Here is an 18,179-nt window from a genome sequence, read left to right as displayed (position 1 = left end):
ATTGTTTAGGTAATAATCCCAAAGGCAAAAATCAATGCATGTCCAGTATAGATGCAACTTTTTCCCCCAAAAAAGTGGGAATGAAGTTTTATCTCACTATTGTTTCAACTTGTGTTTCTCCGATGACTAATTCTGCTGAATTATTTTTGTGGACTTCTGGGTCATCTATATAGCATCTGTTATAAGTCTTTTACTGCTTTCATTTTAAATTGGGTTATTAGTCTTTTTCTCATTTTGAGTTCTAGGAGTTCTTCACACATTTCATATGCAAATCTTTTGCCAGACATATATACCAGAGTGATAAAAATAAAGTGAATGTTTACATAAAACTATTACAGTATTGCCGTTACCAGTGCTTCCACTTGCTTTGAACCCTCTTCTATCACTCTTGCCACTTGCCACAAAAGAGAAGTGGATGTTCTTTGCTACGTGGCCGCTTTGAAGTCCTGAGCCCATTCCAATGAGAACTCATGACTAGCTCTGTCAGATAAGACATCACAGCATTGCTAGGCGTGGCGGTTTATGCTTGCAGTCTCTACCCTCAGGAGGCTTAGGCTTGCTATGAGGATTGCTGTGAGTTCAAGGCCAGCCGGAAACATAGCAAGACCCTGTCTCCAAAAAAATGACAGCATGTCCTCTCCACCCTCGTCACTGGCACTGGATCTGGCGCCCTGTGCTTCTGGCTCTTCTGCAAAGCCAGGATGACATTGGTCAACCTTTTGAGTTCAATCAGCATATCAAGCTGGCCACAGCAGCGCATGGCACCCAGCAAGGGGGATTTCTAGAACCGCTCCAGGAAGTGGAAAGAATGATAGGATAATTGTGTTCAAACTGAGGGGCATCCGTGGCGATGTGTCTTTCACTGTACTAATCTTTCAAATTTAACACTGCATTCTGTGATCACGCCTCTGACTGCCGTTTTCTTCTCATTTGAAGCTTGATTTCTTGCTTTCTTAATGGTGCCCCCTGAAGAGCAGAAGTTTGGGATTTCTATGAAACCCGATTCAGCAGTCGTTTCTTTATGGTTTGTGCTTTGGGTTTTAACTTTTTGCCTACAGAGCCATTTCTGGAAATCTCATGGTTTGCACTTTTTTTGATCTATAATCAATCCATTCAAATAAATTTTGTGCACGGTGTGGGATAGAGTTTGAAAGGCATGTGCCACCACGCCCAGTCTCAGTCGCCAGGTCATTGAGCCCAGGGATTGAACCCCAGTCCCTCTGCCTGCCTAAGCAGGCACTTTAGTCCGTTGATATAGGGACCTACTATGCGTACAGGTTGGCCTTGAGCTAATTATATAGTCCGAAATGGTGTCAAATTCTTGATCCTCCTTCCTTAAGCTCCGGAGTGCTGGGGTTACTGTTGTGCACCACTATACCTAGCTCTAAAAATAACTTTAGGGCCAGGGATATAGCACAGTGGCATAGGTGCCTGCCTGGCAAGTGCAAGGTCCTGAGTTTAATTCCTGGTACCAAAGAAACACAAAAAATAAAATAAAATAGAAATAACTTTATTGAAGTATATTCTACTTACCATAAAGCCAACCCTTTAAAAGTGAATAGTTAGATGATTTTTTTTCTTAATTTGCTGGCTAGTGCAATCATGACTATAAGTTTGTTTTAGAATTTGTTGTCCAAATAAGATCCCTCATGCCTATCTCAATTAACTCTTGTCCTACTCTACATTCTTAGGCAACAACTAATCTAATTTTTTTTTTATCTTATGCGGACTTTGTATCTGTAAGTGAATCATACAGTATGTGTGTGTTAGTGAGGTTTTACTAAAGGAACAGATATACAAGGAACAGATATAACACAAGATGTATAAATGTATAAGAAATTATAAGATTGGCTTGTGATGGCCAGCCACAGAGTCAGATTAGGAAGCGCACACAGGGCATCTGCACACCTGAGACTGGAGGATTCAGTCTCCAGGTCTGAAGCTCACTGCAGTGTTCCATGCAAGTCTCCATCAATTGGAAAAGACTGCACTAAGCGATAAAGTCCAAGCTGACTACAAAGACTAAAGCTCCTCTGAGGAAATAGAACACCAAATCTTTCCTCAACCCTTTGATACAGCCTTTCTGCGCTGAGTCACTCTGGGGCAGGCCCTCCATCCCTGGGGCGGGCCCTCCATCCCTAGGGCAGGCCCTCCATCCCCTGGGGCGGGGCCCTCCATCCCCTAGGGCGGGGCCCTCCATCCCCTAGGGCGGGCCCTCCATTCCCTGGGGCGGGCCCTCCATCCTCTAGGGCTGGTCCTCCCTGTGGGACCCAGGCTATGGAACCACTAAGGTGATCAAGCAGAGTTGACACAATGCATGGCCCACCACAATGTGTCTCTCATGCCTGTTTCCTTCACTTAGCATACTATCTTCAAGGTGTGGCATGTGGCGATTGCTTGTCCCTTTGTCACTATCGAATACTAAGCCTTTTCTGTTTACCAGTTGGTGGGCATTTAGGCCATTTTCAAGTTTTGGCTTTATGTATAATGCTGTTCTGAATGTTCAGGGAAAAGTTTTTGTAAGCATGTGGTTTCCTTGGTGTTGGACAGAAAATTGCTGGGCCATGTGATAGTTTGATGTTTAACTTTTGTGAAACTGCACATCTGTTTATCAGCGTGCCTTCGCTGATTTTTAAATATTGAATTGAACTTGATTTTCTAGAGTAAGGCCCACTTGGTCAGGATGTGATATACTCCCTTATGTGTTGCTGGATCACTCTGTTACTTTTTGAGGCCATGTGGCCCCATAGTCACAAACAGTGCTGGTTTGTACTTTTCTTTTCTGGAAATGTCTATGTCTATTTTTAACCAAAGATAATATTAACCTCATAAAGCAAGTTGAGAAATGTTCCTCCTTCCTCAAAATTCAGGAAAAGTTTATGCAATATTGATCTTATTTATTTCTTTAACTATTTAGAAGAACTCACCCCTGAAACCACTGTCCTGGAATTTTCTCTGTGCAAAGGTTTCTGTAACTGTTCTCAATTCTGTGGCATTGAACCCTTTAGATTACTCATGTCTGCATGAACCAGTCTTGACAACTTATGCTTTGTGAGTTACTGAATTAGCAAGCATTAAGGTGTTCAGAGGATTCCCTGTGCTGCCCTTTGAATGTGGCGGAATCATTTGACCTCAGGTGGTTTATTCTGCTCTCAGTCACCAGCTGGAAACGTCATAAGGACTTGTGAGGACCCCAGACCCATGTCCCGCCTCTCCGCTGCACAGCTCCCTCCTCTCAGAGCTGCTGGCCCGCAGATGAGGTCATTTCCGTTTTCCTCAAGGCTGGCTTTTGCCTCCTCAGACAGGGGAATTACAAGCTCTGCTCAGACTCCGGCTTGTGGCGTCACAGCTGGGAAGCCACCCTCACAGAGGGCTGGGTTCTAATGAGGCACATCCTGTCAGTTTCCCCACTCTCACAGTTGGCACTGTCACCCCGCTCCTCGTCCAGAGTCGGAGCACAGTGGCCTCGTGCATTTTGTCTGGTTTGGTGGCTGGTTAGCGTGGGCGGATTAGCTGGGCACAGTGACTTCACTGCGGCTAGAAAGCAAATCCATTTTTCAACATTAACCTTTTGGTCCTCAATCTTGGAAAGTGCTTTTCTGCAGCTGTAATTGTTTATATTCTTTCCATGTTAGATGTGCTGTATTTTATTGAATTATTCTCATAATGAACATTCTGTTTTGATTTCTGTTTTTAGGAATTAGCTTTCGTGGGTAGGAATGAACTTGTTTGCGCACAAAGCCCAATTTTTGTTTGACTATTGCTATGGGATGAATTCCTCAGTGTGAAGTTCATGAATCCAAATCAAAATCTGCATGTCACTGCATTACGTACTTCCTGGTAACCTTTCTTCAATATCGCCACTTAAGGTTGGAGTCAAGAGTTAGTTTTATTTTTTCATATTTCATTCATTTTATACTGAAAGTTTAGTAAATTTCTTTTTCACAGCTGTGCTGCTTTCCTTGAGAATATAAGTTTAACTTGTACAGCAGTCTCTAAGATTCCTTTTTTAATTTCTTGTCATGCCCACCTTCTTTAATTTATGCTTATTTTGTTGTATTCTCTCTTAACAAATGCAATGCCTTTTGGGGACTCTCTGAGCATCCTGATCATATTTATTCCATTGTCTTATTAGATATACTGCTTCCTAAAGCTTTTTTAAAAAATCTAGAGTGAAAGCTCTTGTTCCTTGGTGTACTGACTCTTGGTTGGTATTAATTTTTTACACAGTTGTGAGCTTTCGCCTACAAATTCAAGGCACACTTGAGGTTTGTTCTTTGGGGTTTTGGTTTGTCTGTCACATTTGGTTTGCTTGCGCTTCGTGTCTGAGTGCAGTACCTTTCCCGCTGCTTCTACCTGCTTCATGGCTGAGTTCAATGTGTTCTTATAGTGAAGTCTTGGCTATAAGCACAGGAAGCAGGGTCGATTGCCACCAGGCCTCCACCCTGACTTGCGCTAGCCCCAGGCCTCCTCCCCTGGGGCAGTTAGCATACTCGGTGAGGTTTGTGTGCATGGCCTAGAACAATGTGAATTCACTCCTGTGCTGCCCTTTTGTGCTGCTGCGGAATGGCCCCAGTCCGCTGAATGCCGCAAATGTTTACTGTGGTCATCTCTACTTGGTGGGCCGGACTGCTGCCTAAAATCCAACAAGGGAACATTCTTAAGGCAGTTTAGTCACTCCTAATAAGGGATGGTAGCAGCCACATGTCTAAGTTTCCCAGAATGGCACTTTGAAAATCTCTGGTGGCCTTCAGAAACCTCCTGTGTGACACTTTAGGACAGCAGCACAGACTCAAGATGCGGAGTTGGGGGTCTTGCACTAGCAATCTGCTGGGTCTACAATCATACAGTGGCACACACAGGGTGGCTTATGGAGACGTGGATTGTCACAGGCTTCTAGAGTCCAGGAGCCCAGGATCAGGGTGCCAGGGCGTTGGTGTCCCTGGAGGTGTCCCTCTGTCCTCGGCCACCCTCTGTGCACACAGCGCTGAGGTCTCTGAGTGTTCTGCAACCTTCTCTTACAGGAGTGCTGGTCAGACTGGATTAGAGCCTGTCCTAAAGGCCTCATTTTAGCTTAATCACCTTTTCAAAAGGCCCTGTTGCTAAGCAGCATCGCTCTGAGGTTTTGGGAGTCGGGACTGCAAGGTGAATTGGGAGAAGAATCACAGAGCCCGAAGTTCTAGGAAAGGGTGGTCCTGCCGCGAGAGCAGGTAAGGATCCTGCCAGGGCCACAGGGGCAGTATCATGGAGGTGAACCAGCCTAGTGACCGGCAGTGACACAGCAACAACTCAAATCGCATTCTTGCGACACAGGTACACCTCGTGGAGACCACTCTTCTCACTTGTTCAGAGGTCAAAACCAAGAAAGTTTTTGCACCAAGCTTCCCTTTCAGGGTGACTTCTGGGTCAGACTCTCGGGGGTGGTCAGAGCCCACACAACTTCCCTGGAATAGAAAATCAACTGCAAGAGCCCAGTGGGGCCACTGGTGCTCTGCCTCCACCCTGGGGACACATTGGAAGTGGCAGTGGCCATGGAGACTCAAGAAGGACCATTGCATAGCATGTCCATCCCTTGTAAACCAAGTGCTGCTGGGTTTCTGTAATTTCAAAGGCAGCCAAAAATATACTCTTTTAATGTACGTCATCTCCAGTGTAGAACACTGGCTCAACTGGTTTGAAACCACTGTGACATTCAAATGAAGCACATGTCCAGGCTGCAATAGAAGGGTGAGGCAGAGTCTAACCTGAGACATGGGGGAGCAGAGGTGGCCCTGCAGGTGGGAGCTGTGTGACCAGCACGGACACAGTCAGAGCAGAACTGGCTTCTACCTGTCAGCTGGAGCTAACTTCTCAGCCCCTTGCAAACACGCCAGCGAGCGTGACTAGGTGCCAAGCCATCAGAGGAAAGGTGAGGGAGTGACTTTACCGGGGGAACCAAGGCAGTGTGGCTGATGCTAGCGGAAGTGGTAGGTTCTACTTGGGAACATTGTCCTCTGAATCAAGCCTCTACACCTCATTTCCAGGAAATTCGGAGAGTAGAGAGACCTACCAAGGACATTAGGGAGAGAGGGACTCAATCACATCCAGAATTCAGGAAGTCCTACAGGACAAGTGGCTTGGTTTTGTTTGGGGTAGAAAGGAAAGGCAGCTATATACTAAAAGATATTTAAAAGCTGTATCATCCAAAATATGGTCCATTCATGGACCATATTTAGTTCCTAGTTTTAAAAGAACTATTGACACAATTGGGGGAACTTGGATTTTGGACTTAGGAAGTCTTCCTAATCTCATTACACATGAAAATGATTTTGCAGTGCTTTTTAATTTAATTTTTTCCGCACTGGGGCCTGAACCCAGGGATCCTGTCACCAAGCTAGGCCTTATCTGCTGGAGATGTAAAGCGAAGTGTTTATGGGAGGATTGATAAGATAGCTGCAAAGGGTTTTGAAGCACTCAGGGGAAAGGTAAAAAGGGAAGAGCAGGCAAGCAAGATAAGATTAGCCGGAAATGTCCTCAATTGTCGCCAGTGGTGCTGGGCGCGTGGCACGGTGTCTCAGTTATTCTTCCCTCGTTGCTGGGACACAGTACCTGACATTTGAAATGAAGGAAGGAGAAGTTTATCAGCTTAGTTACTGAAGGTTTCAGTCCGTACTCAGATGGCTCCAGGGCAGAGCGGGACTCGGCAGAGAGCAACCTTTCATGATGGAGGCAAAGAGCAGAGAGTAAAATGGAGGCTAAGCGGTATGATGACCACAGACAGCCTTTGGGGATCACACGTGTGGCCCGAGGTTCACAGAGTTTGCACACGATCTGCTTTCTTCTGATTTTCCGGCTTTCCTGGGATGCCTGGATTCCTCTACGATTGCTTTGGTTTCTTTACACCTATGAAAATATCATGGACCCTCAGCACAAAAGAAAGCTCTGGGTGCGAGGAAGAGTCGTTTTCCTGGCTTGCTGCCTGCACCTGGTGCTACAGACTGTAGGGGCGGCCCGCAAGGGCGGCCGGGTCCCTCAGGCTTGGTGCCCTGTGCGCTGGGCACAGCGGGCATCACAAAGTGTGCTTTGAACAAGCAACCGAGAGAGGGCGCTCGCGTCCCCTCAGTGTTGAGCTCCGAGTCTACCCCGCAGGTGCTCGGTAAAAGGCTTACTCCGCAGAAGCCCGAGCAGAAGCGCTGGGAGGTGAGAAGCACGCGCCCCGTGGGCACGGCCGGGTCCAGGCTGGAAGGGAGATTTTCACACAGCTTGCAGCTAGACCGGCTTCTGAGGTTCACGCTTAATTTCTCTTTGTTTGACTCAGACCAGTACCGAACCAGAGGAAGATTTCGCCAGTCCTGGGAGCAGCAGACACGGGTTCCTGAAGCCAGCACCAGGCTCCTGGAGGAAAACCGAGGCTTGGGGAATGTGGGGCGGGCTTGCGAGTCCTGCCCTTTTCCTCTGCCTCCGCCTGCGGTTAGGGGAGAAGACACAGGCAGACGGCCTAAAACGCCTCTGGCCAGCAGAACCAGGCTTATGCGTGACAGTTTGGGAGTGGGTGTTCCCTTCCCTTCGCAGATCAGAAACTAACTTTGGCGGTGTAGATAACTGCTGTGGACTCCCGGGGCGCGAGGGGCTGAGTGGGGATCCGCACAGGCTCTGGCACTGGGGCCTGTCTCTCCCATGGTGCCAGGTCCCAGTGCAGAATAATGCTGGTGTTCACGGAGGGCCACCAGGAGCCAGGTAGTCCTCAGAGCACTGTGGGGGCACAGAAGGGGCTGCCGGACCTGCACTGGGCAGCCGAGGAAGGGGTCCAAGGCCCCAGTGAGTCTCCAGGCTGGGACCTGAACCCAGCAGCAGGCTCTGCAGCCCTCGCGCCCCATAGGTCTCTCGTCTTCTTGCCCGCGATGTTCTTAGCCCCACAACCTGGCATCGTGTCTCTCTTCAGTTCACCCCTCCCATCTGTCTCTCTGCTATGGGAAAAGCCAATTTTCTAGGCCTCAGATCTGGTCACGACAGTGCGCTGCCAGGCCCACTGCAGCCCCTTCTGGGAAATGTGCTGGTCCCAAGATCAGATGCAACGAGGACAGCTGTGAATCCTGGAAACAGCTCATGCAAATGCCTACTTTATTAGTAAAATCCCATCTCCTTTTGCCTTTGCTTTCCCATCACTGGGACTAATTCCTGACACCCGTAGCATAAAGGAGGGGAGATCCAGTTTCGCAACATGTGAAGCAGATGTGTCAAGCTGGCTGCAGTCCAGCCTGATGATGTGCCGCTGTCCACCTCTGTCCCCTGGCTGAGCCCCCGAGAGGGTCCTGTCTCCTCACCCCCACCCATGGCCACACGGTCTTTGCATCCCAAGGGAGGAGGTTGTGGTCATTGCTGTGGACACAGAACTAACACAGCAGGGGAGGGAGAGGCTGGGCTTAGCCTTCTGGGCCATGGTGCAGGTGGCAGCGGCTCACCTAGAGGGGACACAGCCCCAGGGTGTGGCTGTCTGGCCTCTCGTCTCACACAGTCAACCAGGACCAGCATGAAGTCTTACCAGTTTCAAGGACAGGTTGGGTCCATCAGAGGAACCTGAGCAAGAGGAGCCGCCCTCCTGAGAGCACTGGGGGTTCCTCTGTGCATCCCTCCTTGGGGAGCAGCTGAAGCTCAGACAAACCCGCCCTGGGAACATGGAGAGCTCCTCGAGCCGGGTGGACAAGCTGTCCTAGCTTGCAAGCAGGTTGCTAGGCAGAGAGGTCGAGACTGGCACCAATCTCTTGAGTGTGTAAGTAAATGCTCTGCAGTCCTCGGCCAGCTCCTCTCCTCCCATCTGGAGAGAGGGCTCCGCCTGGCCTCAGCTTTTGTCTCTAGTCTTTAGCTCTTCATTCTCCTGCTGTTTTCTCCAGGGAACATCAAGAGCTGGCCAGTTTGTGGCACCCCTCAGCTGCTAGGGGCACCTCCAATGCCACTGTGCTCCAGGTAGACTGAGTAGCTCAGCAGGTCCTCTTCCCGGTGTGGCATGGCCCAAGTAGAAGAGCACAAGTAGCTTTGGGGCTTTCTCTTCTGTCTTCCTTTCCCTTTCTTTTTCTTCCCCTCCCCATCACACATGTATGGGTGATAGCACTACATCAGGCTCCGTGGCAGGTGCTGAAGATTCAAGGCTCCGAATACAGCACAAGGGACCCAGACCTCCTGGAGCTGATGGGGTCAGAGGACAGCCAAGAGTACAGAGAGAAGAGGATGGGGTGCAGAACAGAGGGGACACAGCAGCAGAGACCCCAACAAAGTTGGGTGATCAGGGCTCATGGGCAGTCATGGGTGTGATAAACCAGAAGCAAGCATGTCCCAGGCATGGGGTCAGTGTGGAGGGACCCTGTGGCTGGACAGGACTCCAAGCAACAAGAACATCTCATGGGGGGAGAGGACTGTCCATGTTGACAGCTGGGGAGAGGGGTTAATGTGGACTCCAATTGTCTGGAGACCCAAGAGTTTCCCTGGACACGGGGCTTTCAGCACATACCAGGAAAGCTGTGGGCAGACTGGGATGAGCTGGTCACCCCAGGGCTGCTCATCAGAGAAGCCCCCAGAAAGAAGGGGAGCAGGCTCAGGAGGCAGTGAAGGCCAGGCCAGGCCAGGCAAGTGTGTGCAGGGGGCAATTGTCCCCTGTGGTTTATTAGGGTAAAAGATGGCCTTGTTGGGGGTGGGGCACCGAGGGCCAGGGGGATTAACTCAGTCTGCACTGGCTTGCCTAGCTCACTCCCCGCGGTGATGCAAATCAGGCTGTGTAAACACTGGCTCAGGTCCCCAGGCTGCTCCTTAGCTTGGCGCATCTGGAAGGGACGGGGTGCAATCACCATAATCCTTACCACATGGCTCCCTTTGGCCGCCTCCCCTTTCTCACATGGCCACTGTCACCCCAGCCCACCCCAGGAGCTTTCCTGGGGTTCCAGCTGGGGCCAGCAGGAATCTTGTGTGGACCATGGTGGGAGGCTGATTGAGCTCCTCCCTGTCCCCAGAGACTCGTCTCCTGAGCAGCCACAATTTTTCCCCAGAAACTGCTTGAGTTTGGGGGCCCTGTGCTGCTGTAGTGGACCACTGCCAAGGGAGCGACTCAAAGCGACCTAAGTGACGTCTTACAGGTCAGGGGCAGGAGCCAGAGCAGCATCGCTGGGCTGAAGTCGAGGTACTGGCAGGGCTGCTCCCTCTCTGTTCCGGCTTCTGGCACTGCCCACACTCCTCGGCTTGCGACCAGTGCCTGGCGTCACACAGACCTCTGCTTCGTTGCCATGTCACTTGCTCTCACTCTGACACTGCTGCCCATCTTCTAACGAGAACCTTTGCGATGCCCCAGGCTGCCCCAGACCCTCAGCTGGATCCCCTCTACACGGCGGGCAGCACACTCAACAGCTGGAGGGATGATGGTGGGGACCTCATGGCGAACTTTGATTCAGCCTGGCACAGGGTCCCTCTTGCTTCCATTTTTCAGATGTGAAGAGCGAAGCTGGGCGGCCACACATCTGCCTGTCATTCAAGGTTAGGGTCAGGATAGGAGTGCAGTTGGGTTCTGGCGGGCCGCGGCCGGCCTTAGTGGCCCTATCACTTGGCTCACGGGCACATTCATGAGAATGAAGGGAGGGGCCCTTTGATCCAGGCAAAGCCATGGGGGGTGCACGGAGTGGGAGCACTGGCTTGGACGCCCCTGCACAGCGGCAATCAGTGCAGTCCTAGTAGCTGTGGAGGCCATAGCCTGCGGGCCCTCTAACCCAGGGCTAATGAGGGAGAGGAGGGTTGATGGGGCAGATGGACGTGGGGCTGCCTTCCTGTACAGGGATATTCAGAGCAGCCTCCTCCTGAGCTTCCCGGGGTGGAAGCCCTCAGGTGACAGAGGAGGGGCAGCGGAGGGGCAGGCCTGTCAGCACCTGGGCATACCCACCTGCTCGTCAGGAGGGGCAGCTCCCACATGGACCCCCTACAGTGTGCGGGCAAGCTCAGGGCCAGGTAGGAAACACTTCAGTCTTTGCTGACCACTCCGTCTCTGTGGCTACCTCTCAACTGCCCTGCAGTGTTTGTACATCTAGAAGCAATATGTAGAAGGATGTACATGATGCACTTTTCTAATAAAACTTTATTTACAACAACAAGAAGAGGTGTTTCCAATAAAACTTTATAACAACAAACAGTGGGCAGGGCCTGGCCCTTTTCTGAGGCCATTTTATCTTCTCTTGCCTTCCCCAGGACACTGGTCAGGTAGACAGGGGCTTCCTGAAAATCTTCAAGGCAGAACAGGCCCTGCTAACTCTTCAAATTAATAAAAAATGAGCTTTACTTGGAGGCTGGGATGTGAGCTTGCCAATGAGCTCCCAGAAGGGCAGTACCTGCGGGAGGCTGTGATGGTCCTCATGTGTGATGTTGGCTGCTAGAACCATGTTGCTGCCTCCCTAGGATGTTCCTGTGTCTTGTTCATAAGCGCTGTCACTCCCTGCCCCATGGCCAGCTCAAGCTGGGGAGGGAAGGACTCAGCGGGGCCCATAAGTCCCCACACAGCTAGAGCATGCCTGATATGCACAGGCAGGTTAACAAGGCCCTGCCACCTATTCCAAATCCATGTTCTTTAAACCCAAAGCTACAAACATGCTTCCTTCCAGGGAAGGAAGCTGGATGGACTCTCTGCTGTTAACCGTCTGGAGCGGGCTGGGCTTGCTGTACAAATGGACACATGCACTTGGAAGGTATAAGTCACCATGCTCTTGAGCTGTGGCATAAAACGCATCCTATCCCTCTGCCTGGACACACGTACCCTCAAGGCCTGGGGTCCTGCGTCGGTTCCTCTGATGTGCCAACTCGGCTGGGCTTTCGTGGCCCAGTTTTTCAGTCAAATACTTTGCTGGGAAAGTGTTTTTTTTTTTTTTAGATGTGATTGACACTTTTAGGACAGACAGATAACCCTCTATATGGTAGTCAGAGACCTTAAGAACAGAGATGGAGGTAGGCTTTTGGCAGGAGAGAAGTGAATTCTCAAAGGTGCCACAGGGAAGTCTTGCTTCCGTTTCCAATCTGCTATCAAGGGAATTTGGATGTAAGATGGCGACTGTGTTAAATGGCGCTTGACAGATCAGCAGACATGCTTCTGTGTAAAGTAATGAGGCTGGCTTTATTTCATTCCTCTGTAATGGGCTGAGGCCAAGACGTCAGCTCCTGGCCAGAGGAGGGGCAGGGTGATACAAGGCTCGGGGAGGGAGCTGCGCTCTGACAGAGCATGGAGGGATGGGGCGCCAGTGGTCCACTTCATGGAAAGGTCCGAAGGGTTGGGCGGGTGTGTAGCTGACGTCAGACTCTTCACCATGTCCTGATCTCATCTTTATGTCCTTCTGCTTGGTGTACTGAGTGCAGCACAGCCCATTGGTGGCTTCCTGTTGTCTGCTCAAAACCGCATGTTTGCTGTCAGGGTCTCTCCTGGGTCAGGCATGACAGCAATATCAACTCCTAGCAGAATTTCTAGCCTGCCTGCACACTGGCCTGCCTTATGAATCTTAGGTTTGCCAGGTCTTATAACTGCGTGAAGGAATTCCTTAAAAGTCTCTGTCTTTCAGTCTCCATCACTTGGGCTTGGACTCCAGTCTCTCTCTCTGTCTGTCTCTCTCTCTCTCTCTCTCTCTCTCTCTCTCTCTCTCTCTCTCTCTCTCTCTCTCTCTTTCTCAGAGTTGCTCCTCAGTATCTGCAGAGGAGTGGTCCCAGCACCTTTGGGGAAACAAAACCCTGGGAACTCAAGTCTTTTGTATAAAACGATGTGTTTGCGCATAACTTGCACACATCTTCCAATATACTTCAAGTCATCTCTAGATTATACCTAATCCTCGTCTCTAATACAGAGCAAATGATATGGGAATGGCTGTGAGGCTGTATTGTTTATGGAATAATGACAAGGAAAGTCTACCCGTTCGGTACAGATTCAATTTTTTTGGAGACATTTTATAGCTGAAGATTGAAAAACACAGGGAGCTGGGCCCAGCAGGGGGCAGTGTGGGGCTGGCAACCGGCCAAGATGGATCTGCCCGCGGGGCCCTCCTTTCAGGCAGAGGGCTGCACGCCGTGTGCTTGCCTCAGGTCTGCCCCCGTGTTCTTCCCACCCACCGTGTTTCCTCATCACCTCACAGCAGCATGGACCCACGCCAGAGCCTGCAGATGCTCTTGTGGCAATGAGCTCAGCAAAATGCAAACCTGCCCAGGCACAGGGGAAGGCACAGGGTTCTGGCCTGGAGGGGAGTGACGGCGCAGAGGGACAAGTCTAGGCTCCTGGAGCCCTTTGGGTTTGTTTTTTTTCCCATAATTTTATTGAGAGACAAATAGCAATGAGACAGTTTCAAATCAAATTGGTAGGACAGTTTCAATAATCAACACATTGCATACTGTCTTCCTAGTGGTTAATTGCTGTACAAGATGCAGACATGATATCCTATTTACAAGTACTATTAAAACAGATCCCTCTATTCATTAAGAGAATGTAACTATATATCTATCCTAACCATTTTGAATACACAGATACAAAATGGACATTCATCTGTATCCCCTTTTTTGTTTAGTTCTGTTATTTAAATATTATAGGTGTGTTAACTCAGCAAAATATTCTAAAAGAGTCCAGTAGCCCATAATAGCATTGGGGCTTCCGCTTGACAATGGAGCCCTTTGTTGCGTAGGACACGAAATAGTCCTTGGCAGTGGGGCCCAGGGCGGCTCCCAGCCCTCAGTTCTTCCCTTCCATGCCACATGCTGATGCTTCAGTTTTGTCAAGAGAAAACAGAAACCAAGACTTTTGGTTGATTAGACTGCAGCCAATCGCAGCACACGTCGTGACTTTGTGCTGGCCGAAGGGGCGTGGGGTCTCCTGCGGGTGTTCTGCTGTTGGCCTCCTTCCTGATTTATAGCCACCACGACCTTGGAAAGTTCACTGACTTGTGCATGTAGGACACCGGCATTTCTCTGTCCTTGTCACATTTCAATAAAAAGACTTCATTAGAACAGAACAGCACCCTGCCCAGAGTCGAGGAGGTCTGAGGACAGAGTTGGCCTGGAGTCCAGCAGCTGGCTCCAGCCCGAAGGCCTGCCTGGCATTTATTTAGGTCCTGTTGGTCAATTTCCTCTCTGGGGCCCTTCCTGTAGCCCCAGGGGGCAGCAGCTGGGCAAGATTCGGGGCCTCACGATGTTCTCATGAAAGCCAAAGGCCCCGTGTTCTCTGCTGGTTCCTGACACCACACTGTCCCCTGCTGGGCCCAGCTCCCTGTGTTTTTCCATCCTCAGGCTATTTTTCTACAGCTCATAACTGCCAACTTGCTATACATAGCTCTGAGGGCAACTTTGGGGATGTGTTTAATGGCCCGGGGTGTCATGGCACAGGAGGAGCTTGAATGGATTCCGTCAGCACAGGGCCAGACAGCGCACGTGCTCTTTTCTGGTAGAAGGTGACAGCGTGGGAAGGGGGCAGAGTCCTGGCCTCTGAAGGCAGCCCTAGCCCTGCCGGCTCCATGCCCCTCGGGTCTCGTATGGGAGAGCAGGGTACAGCTCCAGGCAGCCTGCAGGGACTCGTGTCCACGCTGCCTGCAACAGGTCACCCTGCCTTCTCATTCTCACTTCATCTACCAATGTGCCTGCCCTGTCCCCTCCCCCCGCCCACAGGAGGAGCAGAGGCTGTGAGAGGCCTTCCAAAGGCAGACATACAGCAAGCATCCCTGTGACACTGACCACCATGGCAGTGCCCCAGCTGTATGTGTAGCCCCTACGGGCATCTGCTCCGGGCTCTTCAGCATGTATAGGTGACAGCCACATCCTTGGCCCCACACCATTGACCCTCAAAGGTCAGGGTGGAGGGAGAATGACAGGCAAGCAGAGGCTAGTGCTGTCTGTGTTTCTTTGACTAAGTGTCCCAGGGACACCCCACCCAGCCCCAGGCTCGGGTCTTGAGATCTGGCTTCTGAGGACTGACTGTGGTGGCAATCAATCAATCAATCAATCAGTCAATCAATTATGGGTGACATGGCGTGGGTTGTAGGGTCCTGAAGAGCTGAGTTGAAGCCCATCCTGTCATTCGCTAGCTGTGTGATGTTGGGTGGGTCATTGAACTTCTTTCTCAGAGCTTCAGCTTCTCCATCTGCAGTGTGGAGATGACTGTGTCTAGGTCTTGGGCCTTAGAGGGCTCCCGGAAGCAGACCCAAGACACAGGTTCTGGGCGAGTGTTTTTCTAAAGAAGTGCTTCCGTGGAGACTGGGGGGAGGGGGCCAGGGGCCAGGGCTAGAAGGCAGAGAGCAGAGCAGGGAAACAGCTCCAGGCGGGGTCCCGCAGGGCCAAGCCCAGCCTGCTCTGCCGAGAGCCCCAGGGTGCAAGTGGCAGAGCCCTGTGGAGGTAAGAGGCTGGGCTCATGGCTGGGCACCAGTGTCAGCGGTTAAGGCCACATCAGGGTGGGCAGGGCTCTGTGGCTCCTGCATCTAGGACAGCATGCCACAAGGCACAACCCTAGCGCAGCTGGGGTGTGGCATCTTGCTGTGGTTCAGATGTGTATCCCCAGAGTTCATGTGTTTAAAGGCTTGGCCAATCAGGCACTTTGAGAGGCATAGCCTGACAGGAGGCCCTTGAGTCACTGAGGGTGCACCACCAAGGGGGACCACGGAAGCCCAGAATGTCCTTTTTCTCTTTTTGCTTCCTGGCTGTGTGCAAGACCAAAGCTAAGGAGTCATCCAGCCTTGAACTGGAATCTCTAGAGCCTTGAACCAAAGCAAACCTTTTCTCTGTATAAGGTAACTGCCTCAGATATTTCATTACAATAACGTAAAGCTGACCAATGTATGTTTGGAAGGAATCTGAGCAGAGTACTGCAGGTCAGAGCTCAGCAGGGTTCACTGCAGAATCGCATGAGAAAATGGGTGTGAACTGTCTTTGTCACCTCAACTGCTATAACCAGGTGCTAGAGCCTGAGAGGTTTATAAACAGTAGCAACTCATTCCCACAGTTCTAGGGCTACACATTCAAGATCATGGACCAGCATCTTCTAGGTTGTGGCCTGGTCTCTTCTTGTGTTTTCACACAGCAGAAACAGAGCGGGAGCTCTCTAGGGCTCACTGAGCAGGGTACTCGTCTCATGCACGGGGGTCCACCCTCGTAACCTGCTCGCCTACCCAAGGACTGCCTCTGATGCTCACACACTAGATTTAGGGTCCCAATGTACAACTTAGGGGGACTCGTGCATTCAGTCCACTGCATGAAAGAACTTTTGTAGGCGATGAAGCGCTGTGCATGAAATGGTTATGGCTGGCACCCAAAAGCACCAGAAGCTTCACAGGGCTGTGCTGGGACTGTGCATTCTCCTCCCTCCACCCCTCCAGAGTAGGACAAAAATGAGAAGTTTGTCTGATACAGTCTAATGTTGGGCTGGTACCATGGCTGGTCCTAGGTGCTGGAACTAAGTGGTGGGCAGTACCTGGGGCTGGCAGGGGCTAGCAGACAAGGAGAAGGCAAGAAGGTAGGGCCACACTAGAGAAGCTGAACCTGTGGCCAGACTCCAGGGGCAAGCTGCCGGCGGCATGGTGGGCCAGTGGACACCAGGAACACAGCCAGATGACAGCAAGACAAGAGAGCCTGGGGTCCCAGGTTGGGTGGTGGCATTGAACAGGATGGAGCCTGCAGCTCTTAGCTTGAAATAGGCCACTTTCCAAGCAGTTTAAAGGTCAGAGCTCCTTGAGGAAGTACCAGTGGGCTTCCTGCCCTAAGGAGCAAAGCCAAACTCAAAATGATGGAATTACACAGCGATTAATTAGCTCACACAGAGAATCCTCAAATGGGCCGGTGGGTGTGACTGAGGGGGTCCAGTTAGACACATCAAGACAAGTGTTGGACCCATCAAGAACCCATCTTTCTCTTCCGTCTCTGGACGTAGCTCTCTATGGCTTCATTCTTAGGTGGCTCTCCTGTCACCGCGGCAGGATGGCGACCACCCAGGTTCTGCTCCCCACGACGCTCGGTGCAGCTGGGTTTCCCACACCAGCAGTGTCTCAGTTACTGTTCTCTTGTTGCTGGGACAAAATACCTGATGCCCAAAATTAAGGGAGGAAAGGTCTATTTAGCTCAGTTAGTGGAGGTTTCAGTCCGTACTCCGCTGGCTCTAAGGAAGACTGGTGCGTGGCAGAGGGCAGCAGCTCATGGCGGTGGAAAACAGCAAAGAGCCACAGGAAGAGCCGCTGCAGCTTCTAGCAGGCCTCTCTCCCTTCCGTCCATGCTGACTGTGGAGACTAGAGCTCCTCCGAGGAAGTGGAACTCTCCATCCTTCCTCAGTTCCTTTTATATCCTTTAAGCGCTGAGTCACTCTAGGGAGGGCCCTGCATGCCCGAGGGCACGGAATTGATGAGCCAGTTTAGTTAAGCTTTTAACTTCTCAGGATGACGCAGCGAATCAACCACTACCTGCCGCATCCTGGGGCTCCTGCACAGGTCGGAGCATCTACTTGGCCTGCACCAGCTAGTCTCTGCTCATCCCTGACCCAGACCAGGGAGACTGCAATGTCTTGGCTGAGTGGGCTACAGCCATGCGTCTACTCTGCATGCATCATGTGCTTGGTGCTGCAGAGGCCCAGAGCAACTAGAGGCCAAAGGGAAGATCCTGGGAGTGGAGGCTTTCGAGTGTGCAGCGGGCTGCCAAGAGAGCAGGGGATCACAGGCATGTACCACCATGCCCAGTTTCAGTGGCCGGCTTAGTGCAGGACTGGCATGGCATGTGATACCAGGGATTGAACCTGGATCCTTTTGCTCACTAAGCAGGCACTTAGACTGTCGAGCTATCTTCCTGGCCCAAGAACTCTTTTTTAAACATGTTTATTTATTTATTTATTTTGATACAGTGTCTCACTATGTAGTTCAGACTTATGGTGATCTTCCTGTCTCAGCCGCCCCAGTGCTGGGATTACAGGTGTGCGCCACCATGGGTGGTTTCAGGGCCAGCGTGTTGTGCCTGGGATTCCGGGGCTAGCGTGGCATGTGGCACTAGGCATCGAACTCGGGATCTTTTGCTTGCCAGTCAGGCACTTAGACCGCCAAGCTATCTCCCCAGTCATCCTTGAGAACTCTTGTCCATGGTCTCCTTTGTTATTTCAAAACACCTCATTCTGGAGAGCAGACTGCCCTCAATGTCCCCTGGGCCATCTCTGCAAGGCATGTGACAGGGAGGGGCCTCGCCCA

General features: G+C 51.1%; 1 pseudogene; it reads right to left on the bottom strand.

The window, feature by feature from the left end:
• Window positions 1-8,985, bottom strand: part of LOC101570963 — a 65,841-nt pseudogene extending 56,856 nt beyond the window's left edge.
• Window positions 8,986-18,179: the final 9,194 nt, after the last annotated feature.

This window comes from Octodon degus, unplaced genomic scaffold (assembly GCF_000260255.1).
Source record: "Octodon degus isolate 3935 unplaced genomic scaffold, OctDeg1.0 scaffold00070, whole genome shotgun sequence".
NCBI lineage: Eukaryota > Metazoa > Chordata > Mammalia > Rodentia > Octodontidae > Octodon > Octodon degus.
The sequence above is the reverse complement of the archived record's forward strand: the minus strand, read 5'-3'. Positions and strand labels throughout refer to the sequence as shown.